Genomic DNA, 18,183 nt, shown 5'->3' on the forward strand with positions numbered 1-18,183 from the left:
CTACTACGTCACCGCTAACGCAATCAACCTTGATGGTATGGGACTCTCTGTGTAAGACACATGGATGGACGTATAATTCCCCTCTGATGCCCTTGATAGGACACAATTACTTCCCACCTGGTAATATGGACCCTCAAACTCACTCATGGCAGCTGGGCAATAAAATCTACCTGCATCAAATCGCCGGCCCCTCCGGCGTTTTACCGCTCTCTACCATCATGGGCGCATCTCCCATATCATATATGGACCGCTGGAAACATCATCAATTACTGGCCTTTGTTCGTTCACTCCCAAAACCCTTACGCTCCTTGGCTGAGCTTACGCCTTTGGAAACCGCATTTGCTGAAACTCGCCCAACTGAGAAGCCAATCTCGTACTTTTATCACGCACTGCTGTCCCTCACCTCTACTAGCACCCCCACATTCCTACGCAACTGGGAACATGATCTACAAATGGAACTCTCGCTGACCCAAAAATCACATATCCTAGCCCTGGCACATACCTCCTCCGGATCCTCTAAAACGTCGGCAATGGCGTATAAACTTTTAACCAGATGGCATTACACACCTGTGGTATTGCATAGGTTTTTCCCCCTGACATCCCCACTGTGTTGGCGGGAGTGCGGTGAGAGGGCTACCCATGCTCATATTTGGTGGTACTGCCCAAGGATCCGTCCTTTCTGGCTAACGATTTTTTATTGATTAAAGAGATCCAGGGATGGGAGGTCCCTAATGATCCTTGGTATGTTTTGTTCCACTGTACGGGGAAACCAACAGGCCCTTATAAAAGATCAATTACACCCCACCTTCTTAATGCCGCAAAAACCCTCATTCCACAATTTTGGAAACTGAGGAAGATCCCTACGCTCCGACGTTGGTTACTCAACGTGGATACCACTTATTACATGGAGGACCTGACTCTCTCCCTCCGTGGCAAATCTGAGCTGGCAAAAAAAATCTGGGCCTGTTGGGTTGCCTTTAAATACTCCTTTAGCTATGCAGATATAATGTCTCAACCACTGTGATGTAATCATAACACTTAAGGTTCTTACGGTAATTTTGGAGCTGATATCAGAGGCGGACCTGCATCCCCCTACCCCCCCCCCCTTCCCCCCTACCCACCCTTACATTCCCCACCCTTTTCTATGTTCTTTATTTCCTGCCTCTTTCTTTCTTTCTCCCTTTTTTTTCTTTCTCCATATCTGTCAATCGTGTTTCCTCTCTTATAATGGAAGAGAAGGGTGTATTCTCATTACCGCAGAGGTTTGATGGTTCCAGCAGCAGTGATTCGTATTGATCACATAGTCATGTGACTTTGAAATCCTGACGGTGGTTCCAGTTCATATACTACCTCTATTAGCTAGGCCCTCATGGGCAGTACTTTGCCTTGAACCATGGTTGCTGATGGTGTGATACGACTGTCCCCTGTGCTGGTTCACGTATTGTCTTTTATGTTATTGTACATGCTTCTTTTCTTCAATAAACATTAATAAAAAAAAATAAAAAAAAAAGAAATCTGCCTCTTACATACCACAGTTGATAGATGAGAATGGCCAGAGGGCCTCTACCCCAACCCAAATAGCCAAAGTCTTTGAAAAATGTTACTCTGATCTCTACAACCTGCCCGATTCAGGGTCCGGACAGGACAATATAGACAGATATGTAACCGGTTCTGGTCTACCAACCCTCTCATCGGAATCACGGGAGTACTTGGAGGACCCGATCACACTGGAAGAAGTCCAGATGGCCGTGGGACCTCCGAAGGTGGGTAAGGCTCGGGGCCGACCAGGGATGGCAGAAAGTGGGCCGTGCCCGACGCACCTCCGCCCAGGATCACCGCCCTTGAAACGACAAAGTACCCTGTCGTTTGCTTCCCCTCACTGGATTCTTGGCTGCAATCGCAGGGCTCTGGGCCCTGACGGATATACCGCACAATACTATAAGACCTTCCTCCCTATTCTCGGCCCGCGCTTGGTGAATTTATTTAATACTCTGAGCTCGAATGGGGATTTTCCTGAGGATACCCTTAGAGCCCACATCTCGTTGATACCTAAGGAGGGCAAAGACCCAGGCCTATGTGGGAGCTACAGACCCATTTCCCTCCTAAATTCGGTCCTAAAACGATTCTCTAAAATCCTCGCCACGTGATTGGCACAGCACTTGCAGTCCCTTATACATATTGACCAGTTAGGTTTTATTCCCACCAGGGAAGATAGGGACAACACCATTAAGGTGCTTACCCTGGTCCATAAAGCAAAGTCATCTGGGACCCCTTGTCTTTTCGTGAGTACTGATGCCGAGAAGGCTTTTGATCGGGTCAAATGGACATTCATGTTCTCGGTCTTTCGCCATATAGGTCTGAGTGAACGGATGCTGGCATGGATAAGTAAGATATACTCACGCCCTTCAGCTCAACTCAAAGCGAATGGGGTGCTCTCATCTCCCCTTGACATCGGGAATGTGACCAGACCGGGTTGCCCCCTGTCGCCCCTATTATTCGCACTGTCATTGGAACCCTTTCTCTCCACAATTCAACAAAGCTCAGACATAACGGGACTCCAAATGGGTACTATTGACTGCAAGATATCTGCCTACGTGGATGACATGCTGTTCTCGCTGACGAATCCCAGAGTTTCCTTGCCAAATCTCCTCCGGGAATTCCAGATATACGGGATACTTCTTGAAATCGGAGGCCATGGGGGTCGCAGTCCCCCCGCAAACGTTACTAGACTTGCAGTCCAATTTTCGATTTAAATGGACCCATACAGCACTTCCCTGGCCCCCACCCATTCATAATCCTTACCAACCTTTCCTTCCGCTGCTCACAGGAACACACTGGATGACTTGTCTAATTAACCAACTTGTAAAAGACACCGCTATCCTCCTGTCTGGCACCGGTCCCCTTGGAGGCTTTACCCCTCACTGTTTGGGTGGTCTCTGCCTCCCCCTGGATGCTCCACATATACCCCGACGACATTGTCAGAGGGGCAACACTTGACAGGACACGGGGCTGTCATGCCGGTGGCATCTCCCATTGGAGGAAGGGATGATGGCCCCAACCCCTTGGCAGCAGGTTCTTTCATGTACAGACCAGGGCGGCTCATCTTCCCTTCTGGAGTCTTGACCTTAGAGGGGGTAGTTGCACTTTGGGGGGTCTGAGTGATACCTAGTGCGCTGTACTGGAAGGGCTTGACATTCCCGCATATGTGTCCCCTCTCCCTGGTTGCGCCCCTCGTCCCCCCCCTCTGGCCCCCACCTACTCTTTGCCGACATTGCCTTCTGCAGCTTTCGGGGACACCCTGGATGACTTTTTTATTGAGCCTATTGGTACGAGACACTGCTTCCCTCCAGTTTGACTATGGACCCCCCTGGAGGATTTACCCCTTACTGTTTGGGCGGTCCCAGCCTCCCTCTGGATGCTCTACACAGCCCCCGATGGCGATGAAGGAGAGACACTAATTGGCCGGCCCCAGAACTGCTGCTCGGGTGAAGTCTCCCGTTGGATGGAGGGATGGTGGCCCCAGCCCCTTGCCTGCCGGATTCTCCATGCACCGACCAGGGCTGCTCCTCTTTCATCTTGATGTGGTGACCATGGAGGGGAGGAGTTGAAACTTATGGGGTCCGGGTGGTTGCTGGTGTGAGTGCGCTAAAGGACTTGACATTTCCGTATGTTTTTCCCCTCTCCCTTGCTGCCCCCCTTCCTTCCCTTACCTCCTTCCCTTCCCTCCCCCCTTTCACTCCCCCTTTCCCCCCTTACCCCCCTCTTTTCCCCCTTCCCTCCCCCTTTTCCCCCGGGGCGTGGACGGAGGAGAGGGGGTAAGGAGAGGACAATCTGCCAAAGGGAGAAATACATTTGTTCGGGGGCTGCATGTACTTTTGGGGTATGGGACGGGGGGTGGTGGATCCCATTCTGTGATGCCTTTTCTGTTGTGACGGGCTCCCTTGTGCATGCCTACGTTTAGGGCGAGCTGAGGAGACCCCTCAGTGCTGACAGTTCTATGCTCTACCTCTGTTTTGATTATACTATTGTTTTTTGGTTCTATGATGTTACTAATTGTCTTTTATTTGCATACCGGTATCAGACGTGACATTTACCTCTGCCGGGACTGGGGGGACTGGGATCCGGGGGCTCCCTCTCCGACCTGTCTACCCACCAACCCAAGTAGGACGGCGCTTTAAACCCAGTGTACATCTGGTAGACGCTATAGCATAATTGTGCTGTTTTAGTATACAATTCCTGTACTGTTGAGTGCGGACAACCCTTAATTTCCCTCTCCCCCTGGGGTTGAGGTGCCCGGCCTCTTTTTCCCCTTACCTTTCCTTCCATTTGCCCTTCCTTTCTCCCCCTTAGTTCCCGCCATCCATTACCTACCCAATACCTACCTTGGTTCAACTTTCTTTGCTTTTCTCTGACGTCCCCCTTCCCCTCCCCGAGGAGCGATGGCAGACTCAGTCAAGGTCACCTCTCTAAACGTTAAGGGACTGAACTCCTCTGAAAAGCGGTGGATCCTCCTGTGAGAACTGAAGACTTCCTGTACTGATGTGGCCTTTATACAAGAAACACATTTTAAAAATACTAGCCTCCCCTTTCTACGGTCAAGATCCTTCGCTAAGGTCTACCACTCTACTAACCCCTCCTCTAAGACCAAGGGAATCTCCATTCTGATCTCTAGCAGGCTCCCCTCGGTTCTCCAGGATTCTCTGGTGGACCCTGGGGGCCGATATCTTTTTCTTAGGGGCCACATTGGAGAGCTCCTTTTTACATTTGCCACTGTGTACGCTCCCAATGATCACCAAGACACATTCCTCAGAACTACCCTGCACAGATTATGTGACTTTCGGGAGAGCCAGTTGATATTAGGTGGGGACTTTAATGTCCCCTTTCGCCATCGGTTGACACTTCTGCCTCTTGCTCCTCGCTCCTCATTTCCTCTAGAAAGCGGATTACTAAGTGTTTACTGAATGACCAATTAGTTGATGTCTGGTGTCTGCAACACTCCGGATAAAGGGACTACTCTTTTTGCTCTTCCCCTCACAAATCATACTTGAGGATAGACTTCTTCTTGATTCCACATGACCAACTGCACTTGGTGAGCTCTTCCTCCATCGGCCATATTACTTGGTCCGACCACGCTCCTGTAGCCCTTACCTACACTCTCCCTAGGAACCCCTCACCTAGGTCTCTATTCTGGCACCTTAATGAGAGCCTCCTCCAGATACCGGAAGTTTTAGCAGATGTGACCAGGGAATTGGACCTTTATTTCCAAGAAAACTAAACGCAGTACTGCGACCCGGGGATAATTTGGGAGGCTCACAAGTCAGTACTCCGCAGGGTACTTATCAGGCACGGGGCACGTATCAAACGAACACGGAAGGAACAGCTTGCTAATCTGTTTTGTGAACTTGCCTTTGTGGAAGCAAAACATAAACATGCCCCCTCACGGACCTTAGAGATTGAATTGGGGACACTCCGTACCCAGATTACTGACCTGCTCCTTAATAAAGCGAAAGCGGCACTCCAGTTTTGTCGTAAACTGACGTAGGAGTCAGGGGACAAATGTGGAAAAATCTTAGCCAGGTCGGTAAAGGAGTTGAAATCTGCCTCTTACATACCACAGTTGATAGATGAGAATGGCCAGAGGGCCTCTACCCCAACCCAAATAGCCAAAGTCTTTGAAAAATGTTACTCTGATCTCTACAACCTGCCCGATTCAGGGTCCAGACAGGACAATATAGACAGATATGTAACCGGTTCTGGTCTACCAACCCTCTCATAGGAATCACAGAAGTACTTGGAGGACCCGATCACACTGTAAGAAGTCCAGGGACCTCCGAAGGTGGGTAAGGCTCCGGGCCCTGACGGATATACCGCACAATACTATAAGACCTTCCTCCCTATTCTCGGCCCGCGATTGGTGAATTTATTTAATACTCTGAGTTTGAATGGGGATTTTCCTGAGGATACCCTTAGAGCCCACATCTCGTTGATACCTAAGGAGGGCAAAGACCCGGGCCTATGTGGGAGCTACAGACCCATTTCCCTCCTAAATTCGGTCCTAAAACGATTCTCTAAAATCCTCGCCACGTGATTGGCACAGCACTTGCAGTCCCTTAAACATATTGACCAGTTAGGTTTTATTCCCACCAGGGAAGATAGGGACAACACCATTAAGGTGCTTACCCTGGTCCATAAAGCAAAGTCATCTGGGACCCCTTGTCTTTTCGTGAGTACTGATGCCGAGAAGGCTTTTGATCGGGTCAAATGGAAATTCATGTTCTCGGTCCTTCGCCATATAGGTCTGAGTGAACGGATGCTGGCATGGTTAAGTAAGATATACTCACGCCCTTCAGCTCAACTCAAAGCGAATGGGGTGCTCTCATCTCCCCTTGACATCGGGAATGGGACCAGACAGGGTTGCCCCCTGTCGCCCCTATTATTCGCACTGTCATTGGAACCCTTTCTCTCCACAATTCGATAAAACTCAGACATAACGGGACTCCAAATGGGTATTATTGAGTGCAAGATATCTGCCTACGTGGATGACATGCTGTTCTCGTTGAAGAATCCCAGAGTCTCCTTGCCAAATCTCCTTCGGGAATTCCAGATATACGGGATACTTCTTGAAATCAGAGGCCATGGGGGTCGCAGTCCCCCCGCAAACGTTACTAGACTTGCAGTCCAATTTTCGATTTAAATGGACCCATACAGCCCTTAAGTACTTAGGTACTTACATTCCACCGGACATCGCGCGTACGTTTATGTTGAACTTCCCCCCACCCCCTTGTCACTAAGATCTGCAGTTTGCTTCACGGGTGGCATTCTGGCCTCCATTCCTGGTTCAGGAGATGCAATCTCATTAAAATGAACATACTCCCTAAATGTACCTATCTTTTCCAAGCTCTCCTGATCCAGAGTCCAGTCCCGTTTTTTAAGCAAGCTCAATCCCTGCTCACTCAATTTAACTGGGCCCACAAAAATCCCAGACTTAAGTGGTCACAGCTGACATTGTCTAAACAACAGGGAGGGTTGGTTCTCCCTGACTTGCGATGCTACTACCTGGCCTCCCATCTGGGGCATGTATTGGACTGGAATGGAAACAAACTTTCTAAGCTCTGGGTGCAACTAGGACAATCTCACTGCCGAATTCCGCTAAGAAGCGCCATGTGGTGCTATAAGGATTTACCCACAGAATTGACGTCACATCCCACTATAGGGGCTTCATTGAAAGTCAGTCACCTGATCGCTACCCAAAACACACTCACGTCTTTGACTTCCCCCCTATTCCCTATACGTGACCATCCGAACTTTGAAGCGGGGACCCACTTAGAAATTCCAACCTAGACCATGCGTCTAAATTCATCATTGATGGAAAATGGCCTTCTTTCTCAACCCTAACAGATCCGACAGGGCTTTTCCAACTGCCTTTTTGGAGAGCGGCGCAACAACATAATTTTCTCCATTCCATCCCCAATACTCAAACTTTCGCCCGCCCTCAGACGGAGTTTGAGACTCTATGCAGGAGCGAAGGCCGTTTGGTCTACATTCTCTCTCAAGCAGATCACCCACACTTAACCTGTCTGTCCAACTGGGAAAAGGACCTTAATTGCTCGTTTTCCCCAGCACAGAGACAACGCATTATCACTTTGGCTCTCAAAACCTCGCTGTGCACGAAGATACAGGAGACAAATTTTAAACTTCTCACCAGGTGGTATTTGACACCATCAAAGCTGCATAAATAATTCCCCTCTTCCTCGAACATATGCTGGAGGTGTGGAGAAGAAGAGGGCACGTTGCTCCACATTTTTTGGTCCTGCCCCAGCTTGGTGGACTTCTGGACAGAGATCCGATGCATAACACAAAAATTCACAGACTTCTCTATCCCGGAAGAGGCTGCATTCTTTCTCTTGCACCATTCACAGATTCCCATTAAGAAGTACAAAAAATCAATTTTACGACATGTGATAAATGCGGCAAAATCTTGCATCCCTCTCTATTGGAAAATATGTTCCCCCCCTTTCATTACTCACTGGCTTAGGAAAATAGAGGACATTAAAAAAAATGGAGGACTTGATCCTCACATCACAAGGTAAACAAGAATTTTTTAAACAAACCTGGGACATCTGGAATACCTTTATATTCTCGCTGGAAGGATGTAGCCTGCTATCGCCTTAGTGCTCTGAGCTTTCCTTGACTGGCCCCTTGGACAGTGGCTGCCATCGTGTCTCGTCCCCTCTTCTCCTTTCCTGATCTTTCACCCCTTCTCTTTTCTGCCTTCCTCCCCTATCTCTCACCCCCTCCACCCCCTCTCTCTTTTGGAAAAAGTGGAAAATTGGGAATGACGGCCCCACACCCCCCTCTGGATGGATTATGCCGGAGGGACCTGGGGTTTGTGTGACCCTGGATCTTGGTACAGTACTTTATCCGTGCCTTGAATCATTATGATTGATGGAAGGCAGACTCACATTTGCGAATATACCTGTATCAAGTATTGTTCAGCTGCTTTTTGCTCTGTATTTCTCTGTTGCATTATGTACTCGGGGGACCGTCTTCCCCTGTTTGGAGAAAAAAAAAAAGAAGCCTACGACACCTGGTATTCCCAGGCGGTCTCCCATCCAGGCATTAACCAGGCCCGACCCTGCTTAGCCTCCAAGATCAGATGAGATGGAACAGATTCAGGGTGATGTGGCCGTAGCCAATATCTTCAGGCACTCTCAACTCTCTTGACAAATGCCAAGATGGTCACCTTGGGAACAAGCGGAAAAAAATAGGTCAACGGCAACAACATAACAAGAAGCCTACGGCATCTGGAAATCCCAGGTGGTCTCCCATCCAGGGATTATACTGGTCCCAACCCTGCTTAGCCTCTGAGATCAGATGAGATTGGGCTCTTTCAGGGTGATGTGGCCGTAGGAGATTTCTTCAGGCACTCTCAACCCTCTTGACTAACGCCAAGATGGTCACTTTGGGAAACAAACAAAAAAAACAAGTTAACGCCAACAACATAAGAACATAGACTTCCTACAGCACCTAGTATTCCCAGGTGGTCTCCCATCCAGGTATTAACAAGGCCCGACCCTGTTTAGTCTCTGAGATCAGACGAGATCTGGTGCTTTCAGGGTTATGTGGCCATAGGCAAGCTCTTCAGGCACTCTCAACCCTCTTGACAAACACCAAGATGGTCACCTTGGTAAACAAACAAAACAAAAACAAGTCAACGCCAACAACATAAAAAGAAGCCTACAGCACCTAGTATTCCCAGGTGGTCTCCAATCCAGGTACTAGCAAGGCCCAACCTTGCAAAAAAAGACAGGTTAATGTCAACAACATAAAAAGAAGAATACGGCACCTGGTATTCCAACGCCATCTCCCATACAGGTACTAACTAGGCCCAACCCTTCTTAGCCTCAGAGATGAGAAGAGATAGGGCTCTTTCAGGGTGATGCTGCTGTAAGCGATCTCTTTGGGCACTCTCAACCCTCTTGACAAATGCCAAGATGGTCACCTTGGGAAACAAGCGGAAAAAAAAACGAATCAACGCCAACAACATAAAAAGAAGCTTACAATAACTGGTATTCCCAGTTGGTCTCCCATCCAGGTACTAACCAGGCCTGACTCTTCTTAGCCTCCAATATCAGACAAGATTGGGTGCTTTCAGAGTGATGTGGCCATAGGCAATCTCTTCAGGCACTCTCAACCCTCTTGACAAACACCAAGATGGTGACCTTGGGAAACAAGCTAAAAAAAAACAGGTCAATGCCAACAACATAAAAAGAAGCCTACGACACCTGGTATTCCCAGGCGGTCTCCCATCCACGTACTAACAAGGCCAGACACTTCTTAGCCTCCAACATCAAACGAGATCAGGTGCTTTCAGGGTGATGTGCCCGTAGGCAATCCCTTTGGGCACTTTCAACCCTCTTGACAAACGCCAAGATGGTCACCTTGGGAAACAAGCAAAAAAAAACTAAGTCAATGCCAACAACTTAAAAAAAAAGCCTATGGCATTGAGAAATCCCAGGCGGTCTCCCATCCAGGTACCAACCAGGTCCCAACCCTGCTTAGCCTCTGAGATCAAATGAGATTGGGCTCTTTCAGGGTGATGCGGCCATAGTAGATTTTTTCAGGCACGCTCAACCCTCTTGACAAACGCCAAGATGGTCACCTTGGGAAGCAAACAAAAAATCAAGTCAACGCCAACAACATAAAAAGAAGCCTACAGCACCTAGTATTCCCAGGCGGTCTCCCATCCAGGTATTACCAAGCGCGACCCTTTCTAGCCTCTGAGATCAGAGGAGATTGGGTGCTTTCAGGGTGATGTGCCCATAGGCAATCTCTTTGGGCACTCTCATCCCTCTTGAAAAATGCCAAGATAGTCACCCTGGGAAATAAGCGGAAAAAAAACAGGTTAACGCCAACAACATGAAAAGAAGAATACGCCACCTGGTATTCCAAGGCCGTCTCCCATTCAAGTACTAACAAGGCCCAACTCTTCTTAGCCTCCGAGATCAGAAGAGATAGGGTGCTTTCAGGGTGATGCTGCTGTAAGCGATCTCTTTAGGCACTCTCAACCCTCTTGACAAATGCCAAGGTGATCACTTTGGGAAACAAGCAAAAAAAAAACAGGTCAACACCAACAACATAAAAAGAAGCCTGCGGCATCTGGAAAACCCAGGTAGTCTCCCATCCAGGTACAAACGAGGCCCAACCCTGCTTAGCCTCTGAGACCAGACGAGATTGGGCGCTTTCAGGGTGTTGTGCCCGTAGGCAATTACTTTGTGCACTCTCAACCCTCTTGACAAATGCCAAGATGGTCACCTTGGGAAAAAAGGGGAAAAAAACAGGTCAACGCCGACAACATAATGAGAAGCCTACAGCACCTGGTATTCCCAGGCTCTCCCATCCAGGTACTAACCAGGCCCATCGCTGCTTAGCCCCCGAGATCAGATGAGATTGGGCTCTCTCAGGGTGATTTGGCCGTAGGCACTCTCTTTGGGCAGTCTGAAGCCTCTTGACAAAGGCCAAGATGCTCACCTTGGGAAACAAGCTAAAAAAAACAGGTCAAAGCCAACAACATAAAAAGAAGCCTATGGCATCCGGTATTCCCAGGCGATCTCCCAATCAAGACACTAACCAGGCCAGATCCTTCTATGGCACCTGGTCTTTCCAGGCAGTCTCCCATCCAGGTACTAACCAGGCCTGACACTGCTTAGCCTCTGAAATCAGATGAGATCGGGTGCTTTCAGGGTGATGTGGCCGTAAGCGTTCTCTTCAAGACACGCCCAACCCTCTTGACAAACGCCAAAATGGTCGCCTTGATAAACAAGTGAAAAAAACAGGTCAAAGCCAACAACATAAAAAGAAGCCTATGGCACCTGGTATTCCCAGGCGGTCTCCCATCCAGGTACTAACCAGGCCGACACTGTTTAGCCTCCGAGATCAGACAAGATTGGGCGCTTTCAGGGTGATGGGGCCGTAGGTGATCTCTTCGGGCACTCTCAACCCTCTTGACAAATGCCAAGATGGTCACCTTGGGAAACAAGTGAAAAAAAAAAAACCAGGTCAAGGACAATAACATAAAAAGAAGCCTACGGCACCTGTTATTCCCAGACGTTCTCCCATCCTGGTATTAACCAGGCCTGACACTGCTTAGCCTCCGAGATCAGACAAGATCGGGTGCTTTCAGGGTAATGGGGCTGTAGGTGATCTCTTTGGGCACTCTCGACCCTCTTGTTAAACGCCAAGATGGTCACCTTGGGAAACAAGCGAAAATAAACAGGTCAACACCAACAACATAAAAAGAAGCCTACGGCACCTGGTATTCACAGATGGTCTCCCATACAGGTATTAACCAGGCTGTACACTGCTAGGCCTCTGAGATCAGATGAGATTGTGCGCTTTCAGGGTGATGTGGCCATAGGTGTTCTATTCAGACACTCTCAACCCTCTTAACAAATGCCAAGATGGTCATCTTGGGAAACAAGTGAAAAAAAACAGGTCAACGCCAACAACATAGACCCTGGCGGTCTCCCATCTGACCCTGACCCTGCTTAGCCTCTGAGATCGGGCGCTTTCAGGGTGATGGGGCCTTAGGCGAACGCTTCGGGACATACTCAAAACTCTTGACAGATGCTAAAATGGTCACCTTGGGAAACAAGCGAAAAAAAAACAGGTCAAAGCCAACAATATAAAAAGATTCCTACGGCACCTGTAATTAGGTACTATCCAGGCCGGACCCTGCTTAGCCTCTGAGATCAGATAAGATCGGGCGCTTTAAGGGTGATGTGGCCGTAGGAGATTTCTTTGGGCTCTCTCAGCCCTCTTGACAAATGCCAAGATGGTCACCTTGGGAAACAAGCGGAAAAAAAAAAACATGTCAACGCCAACAACATAAAAAGAAGCCTACGGCACCTGGTATTCCCAGTCGGTCTCCCTTCCAGTTACTAATCAGGCCCGACAATGCTTAGCCTCCGAGATCAGACAAGATCGGGCACTTTCAGGGTGATTTGGCCGTAGGCACTTTCTTTGGGCACTCTCACCCTCTTGACAAACGCCAAGATGGTCATCTTGGGAAACAAGCGAAAAAAAACAGGTCAACGCCAACAACATAAAAAATAGGATTTTTATATACAGCTTACCTGTAAAATCCTTTTCTTGAGAGTACATCACGGGACACAAGAGCTTCATTACATAGTGGGTTATATAGGCACCTCTGGTGATTGGACACTGGTTAACCCCCAATTAAGGAGAATTCCTCCCCTATATAACCCCTCCCATATGGGGGGCACCTCAGTTTTGTAGCAAAGCAATAGGAAACCACGTAAAACCCAAGAGGGGTGGGAGCCCTGTGTCCCGTGATGTACTCTCAAAAAAGGATTTTACAGGTAAGCTTTCTTGAGAGTACATCACGGGACACAGGGCTCCCACCCCTCTTGGGTTTTACGTGGTTTCCTATTGCTTTGCTACAAAACTGAGGTGCCTCCCATATGGGAGGGGTTATATAGGGGAGGAATTCTCCTTAATTGGGGGTTAACCAGTGTCCAATCACCAGAGGGGCCTATATAACCCACTATGTAATGAAGCTCCTGTGTCCCGTGATGTACTCTCAAGAAAAGGATTTAACAGGTAAGCTGTATATAAAAATCCTATTTTTTATGTTGTTGGCGTTGACCTGTTTTTTTTTCGCTTGTTTCCCAAGATGACTATCTTGGCGTTTGTCAAGAGGGTTGAGAGTGCCCAAAGAAAGTGCCTACGGCCAAATCACCCTGAAAGTGCCCGATCTTGTCTGATCTCGTAGGCTAAGCATTGTTGGGCCTGATTAGTAACTGGATGGGAGACCGACTGGGAATACCAGGTGCCGTAGCCTTCTTTTTTTTTTTCAAATATAAAGTTTATTGTATTTATCTCCGGTTAGGGGGATACCCCACAATACAAACAGAAAAAACAATTAGAGCCATAAATACAGAAAGCATTCCGGTATAAGAGAGAGTAACAACCCGAGTAGTGCAAAGAAAGAAGACATGGTAAAACAAATGGGTAGATAAGGGATCCTTGCTTCCACGTGTAGTAAGTAGGAAGAAAAACAGTGGGAATGAGAGCTCATTGAAAGGGTACAGAAGCGGAGTACAGTTTCTGTGCCTCCTCCTTCTAAGCAAGGGGAGGAAGCCCAAATTTGCCGGAGGAGTATAAGGGGAAGGATCAAGGAAGAACGGGGGCAGAGATAGAGAGATAAAAAAAAGGAAAAAAAAGGGGGGAAAAAAGAGAAGGGGAAAGGAGGGGGAAAGAGGTCAGGGATAGACAGAGAAGGAACAGTCCAATAGACAGAGAGGCAGACATGGCGGTGGTTCAGGTCGACAGTTCCATGGGGGGGGCCGGGGGAGAGTCAGGGCTTCAGCAACGAGAACAAACACCAGATGTCCCAGTTTTTTTTATATATTCCTTGTTTGTGTTGTGCAGTAAGAATTAGGTCTTCCATTTTCCGTATATCCTCTATTTTCCGCAGCCATTGAGCCACGGTCGGGGGGGAGCTTCATTTCCAGTGAAGGGGGATGCACGCCTTAGCGGCATTGAGGAGGTGACAAATAAGTGATTTCCTATACGTTTTAAAGGATGCCTCTGAGAGATGAAGTAAAAAGAAAGCGGCATCGTCCGGGATGGGGTAGTCCGCAAACTTCTGAGAGATGCGACGGACCTCTTCCCAAAACGGTCGCAACCTGGAGCAGGACCAGAACACATGGAGGAGTGTGCCTCTTTCCTCCTCACAGCGCCAGCACCGATCTGAGGACAAGGGGTCGTAGCCTTCTTTTTATGTTGTTGGCGTTGACATGTTTTTTTTTTTCCCCGCTTGTTTCCCAAGGTGGCCATTTGTCAAGAGGGCTGAGAGAGCCCAAAGAAATCTCCTACAGCCACACCACCCTGAAAGCGCCCGATCTCATCTGATCTCAGAGGCTAAGCAGGGTCCGGCCTGGATAGTACCTAATTACAGGTGCCGTAGGAATCTTTTTATATTGTTGGCTTTGACCTGTTTTTTTTTCTCGCTTGTTTCCCAAGGTGACCATTTTAGCCTCTGTCAAGAGCTTTGAGTATGTCCCGAAGCGTTCGCCTAAGGCCACATCACCCTGAAAGCGCCTGATCTCAGAGGCTAAGCAGGGTCAGGGTCAGATGGGAGACCGCCAGGGTCTATGTTGTTGGCGTTGACCTGTTTTTTTTCACTTGTTTCCCAAGTTGACCATCTTGGCATTTGTCAAGAGGGTTGAGAGTGTCTGAATAGAACACCTATGGCCACATCACCCTAAAAGCGCACAATCTCATCTGATCTCGGAGGCCTAGCAGTGTACGGCCTGGTTAATACCTATATGGGAGACCATCTGTGAATACCAGGTGCTGTAGGCTTCTTTTTATGTTGTTGGCATTGACCTGTTTATTTTTGCTTATTTCCCAAGGTGACCATCTTGGCGTTTAACAAGAGCGTTGAGAGTGCCCAAAGAGATCACCTACGGCCCCATCACCCTGAAAGCACCCGATCTTGTTTGATCTCGGAGGCTAAGCAGTGTCGGGCCTGGTTAGTACCAGGATAGGAGAACGTCTGGGAATAACAGGTGCCGTAGGCTTCTTTTTATGTTGTTGGCCTTGACCTGTTTTTTTTTTCACTTGTTTCCCAAGGTGACCATCTTGGCGTTTGTCAAGAGGGTTGAGAGTGCCCGAAGAGATCACCTACGGCCCCATCACCCTGAAAGCGCCCAATCTCGTCTGATCTTGGAGGCTAAACAGTGTTGGGCCTGGTTAGTACCTGGATGGGAGACCGCCTGGGAATACCAGGTGCCATAGGCTTCTTTTTATGTTGTTGGCTTTGACCTGTTTTTTTCGCTTGTTTCTCAAGGCGACCATCTTGGCGTTTGTCAAGAGGGTTTGGGCGTGTCTTGAAGAGAACGCTTACGGCCACATCACTCTGAAAGCACCCGATCTCGTCTGATTTCAGAGGCTAAGCAGTGTCAGGCCTGGTTAGTACCTGGATGGGTGTCAGGTCACCTTGAGGCGAGGTGACAGGTGCACACCGTAGGATCAGAAGTGCACCGCAAGGTTGTGGACCCTACGGCTGACTGCTGCAGACGGGGGACAGATCCCACTGGGGTTAGAGCGTAAGATTCCCTGGGGCGCAGAGTCTAAGAGCCAGCAGGTGTTCACCAGCTCCTCTGGTGGTGAGGATGGACTTGGCTGCAACTGGCTCTAGGTCGCGACCCCCAGGGTCCCCCAGCTCACACCCACAGTAGGCAACAGGAGGATAGGGATGGTGAGGGACAAAGCCAAGGTCGGGCCACAAGCAGACAAGAATAGTCGGGGACATGCCAAAAGGTCAGGATCACAGGCAAACAGGGATAGTCAAAACACGCCAAAGTCGGTAACGGAAAACAGTAGCAGAGCACTCGGCAGGAAACAGGAAGCTAACACACAAAGGAATACACAATGGTTGATCAGCACTGATGGCCTGCAGTGCACAGGTTAATATAGGGATCCCTGATAGGGCCAGGCGTGGAGCCATGCTTAGAGGAGAGGTTATAAAAACCACCAGGTGGAAGTGGCTGGCCTCTTAGTCTGAAGACATGGGGGGAGGTAAGCAAACACAGGAAGATCAGTGCATAACCATGACAATGGGAGACTGCCTTGGAAGACCAGGTGCCATAGAAGGATCTGGCCTGGTTAGTGTCTTGATTGGGAGATCGCCTGGGAATACCGGATGCAGTAGGCTTCTTTTTATGTTGTTGGCTTTGACCTGTTTTTTTTAGCTTGTTTCCCAAGGTGACCATCTTGGCCTTTGTCAAGAGGCTTCAGAGTGCCCAAAGAGAGTGCCTACGGCCAAATCAACCTGAAAGAGCCCAATCTCATCTGATCTCGGAGGCTAAGCAGTGATTGGCCTGGTTAGTACCTGGATGGGAGACCCCGTGACCACGTCCCTTAGTGACGAAATGCGTAGGGAAGAGGAGCGACGTCCTGACGTCACCAGCTCACGTGTTTGTTCCGGAAGTATTGGGCGCTGCATATCGAGACCGGCTGGCTCGAATCTGTTATGCGATCTGTATACTGACATCTTGTAAGTGTGCAATTTGCTTTTTTAACTTCATTAAAGTATCTGGGTTTTACACTATTGCGAGTTTTATTTCCTTTACGGTCACTGACGAGAGGAAGTGTTTGGAGGCTGGGAGAAGTATTTTGTTCCTATATCCACCTGTGAACATCCTGGGGGAATCAGTCACTTGCGCTGTATGGTTCTCTATAACAAAGAACCATATACCTTTGGTAAGCGGCAGTGTTATCTGTGGTGGAGGCGTGCACTATTCACAATATTTTGGATGCTTTGTCATCACCTTACCACTGTGGAGTTATTATAAGAAATCTTTTCTCTTTTTTTCAACTAAGGACTTTATATGGACATTTTAAAATCCTTTTTTTGTCAATAAGCTTTTTTCACTGTTTATAATTATGTTTCACTGGTTTGATTTATTAAGCTAAATGAATTTTATTGTGCATTTCTTTTGATATCCCCAAAGTTTGGCTAGCTGTTTCATGGCTATATGATTAGTCAATTACTATCTACGTTGCTTTTATTAGTAATGGTGATTTGTACTTGCTATTCTCACTGATATATTTTTTGTGTATTTTTTACACCCTTTTTTCAGTATAGGATTGATATATATATTCACTTATGTATTTTTGGTGACACTTCATTGGTATAGTCACATATTTATTTCTTTTCATATATTTTTTAATTATTGTTTAATTTTTGTTATTTGTTTGAGCGCAACCCACCCTTTTTTATTTCTGGATGGGAGACAGCCTGGGAATACCAGGTGCCGTAGGCTTCTCATTATGTTGTCGGCGTTGACCTGTTTTTTTTCCCTTGTTTACCAAGGTGACCATCTTGGCATTTGTCAAGAGGGTTGAGAGTGCACAAAGAAATTGCCTACGGGCACAACACCCTGAAAGCACCCAATCTCGTCTGGTCTCAGAGGCTAAGCAGGGTTGGGCCTGGTTTGTACCTGGATGCAGGGCTGGATTAACATAGGGGCTATTGGAGCTGCAGCTCCAGGCCCCTACCTTAATATAGGCCCAGACACCTAAAAAGGACAGACTTCTCATGGAAAGCAATGGGCCAACGGGAAGAGATCTCCCCTGACAGGCCCTGCATTCCACATGCACCGCCTGGGCAGGGTGGTGGGATTGATAATGGGCACTACATGAGCAGTCCTAACAGAAACCTGGGGCACGCCAATGCAGGGCTCTTATAGAAGTCTGGGGCTTCCATAGTGTTAGGCCTGTGCAGCTGCATTCTTTCAGCTCAGGGTGCACGCCAATGCACGGCCCTTACAGAAACTTGGCAAATCAAATGACAGGCTTCCCTAGTGTTATGCCTGTGCAGCTGCGCACTTTTGCGTTTGGGCGCATGCCAGCACTGGAAAGCAGAAAGGTGACCAGTAAAAGGTCCGCCAATTAATATGTTGTTGGCGTCGACGACCTGTTTTATTTTTCTTCTTGTTTGCCGAGGTGACCATCTTGGCGTTTGCCACCTATGGCCACATCACCCTGAATGCACCCGATCTCATCTGATCTCAGATGCTAAGCAGGGTCGGGCTTGTTTAGTACCTGTATGGGAGACTGCCTGGAAATACCAGGTACCGTAGGCAATTTTTT

At 48.3% G+C, this 18,183-nt stretch overlaps 11 pseudogenes; 4 read left to right on the forward strand and 7 right to left on the reverse strand.

The window, feature by feature from the left end:
- Positions 1 to 8,575: 8,575 nt before the first annotated feature.
- On the reverse strand, positions 8,576 to 8,694 carry LOC143999068 (5S ribosomal RNA; annotated as a pseudogene).
- Positions 8,695 to 9,015: 321 nt separating this feature from the next.
- On the reverse strand, positions 9,016 to 9,134 carry LOC143998728 (5S ribosomal RNA; annotated as a pseudogene).
- Positions 9,135 to 10,865: 1,731 nt separating this feature from the next.
- LOC143999110 (5S ribosomal RNA) lies at positions 10,866 to 10,982 on the reverse strand (annotated as a pseudogene).
- Positions 10,983 to 11,142: 160 nt separating this feature from the next.
- Positions 11,143 to 11,261, reverse strand: LOC143999385 (5S ribosomal RNA; annotated as a pseudogene).
- A 99-nt stretch (positions 11,262 to 11,360) lies between these two features.
- Positions 11,361 to 11,478, reverse strand: LOC143999157 (5S ribosomal RNA; annotated as a pseudogene).
- A 104-nt stretch (positions 11,479 to 11,582) lies between these two features.
- On the reverse strand, positions 11,583 to 11,701 carry LOC143999095 (5S ribosomal RNA; annotated as a pseudogene).
- A 695-nt stretch (positions 11,702 to 12,396) lies between these two features.
- LOC144000127 (5S ribosomal RNA) lies at positions 12,397 to 12,515 on the reverse strand (annotated as a pseudogene).
- Positions 12,516 to 13,244: 729 nt separating this feature from the next.
- Positions 13,245 to 13,363, forward strand: LOC143998890 (5S ribosomal RNA; annotated as a pseudogene).
- Positions 13,364 to 14,988: 1,625 nt separating this feature from the next.
- LOC143998508 (5S ribosomal RNA) lies at positions 14,989 to 15,107 on the forward strand (annotated as a pseudogene).
- A 101-nt stretch (positions 15,108 to 15,208) lies between these two features.
- On the forward strand, positions 15,209 to 15,327 carry LOC143999775 (5S ribosomal RNA; annotated as a pseudogene).
- A 2,730-nt stretch (positions 15,328 to 18,057) lies between these two features.
- On the forward strand, positions 18,058 to 18,176 carry LOC144000074 (5S ribosomal RNA; annotated as a pseudogene).
- The last annotated feature ends 7 nt before the right edge of the window (positions 18,177 to 18,183 follow it).

Source organism: Lithobates pipiens, unplaced genomic scaffold, assembly GCF_037356315.1.
Source record: "Lithobates pipiens isolate NorthernLeopardFrog02 unplaced genomic scaffold, aLitPip1_a1.2 Scaffold_19, whole genome shotgun sequence".
Lineage (NCBI taxonomy): Eukaryota > Metazoa > Chordata > Amphibia > Anura > Ranidae > Lithobates > Lithobates pipiens.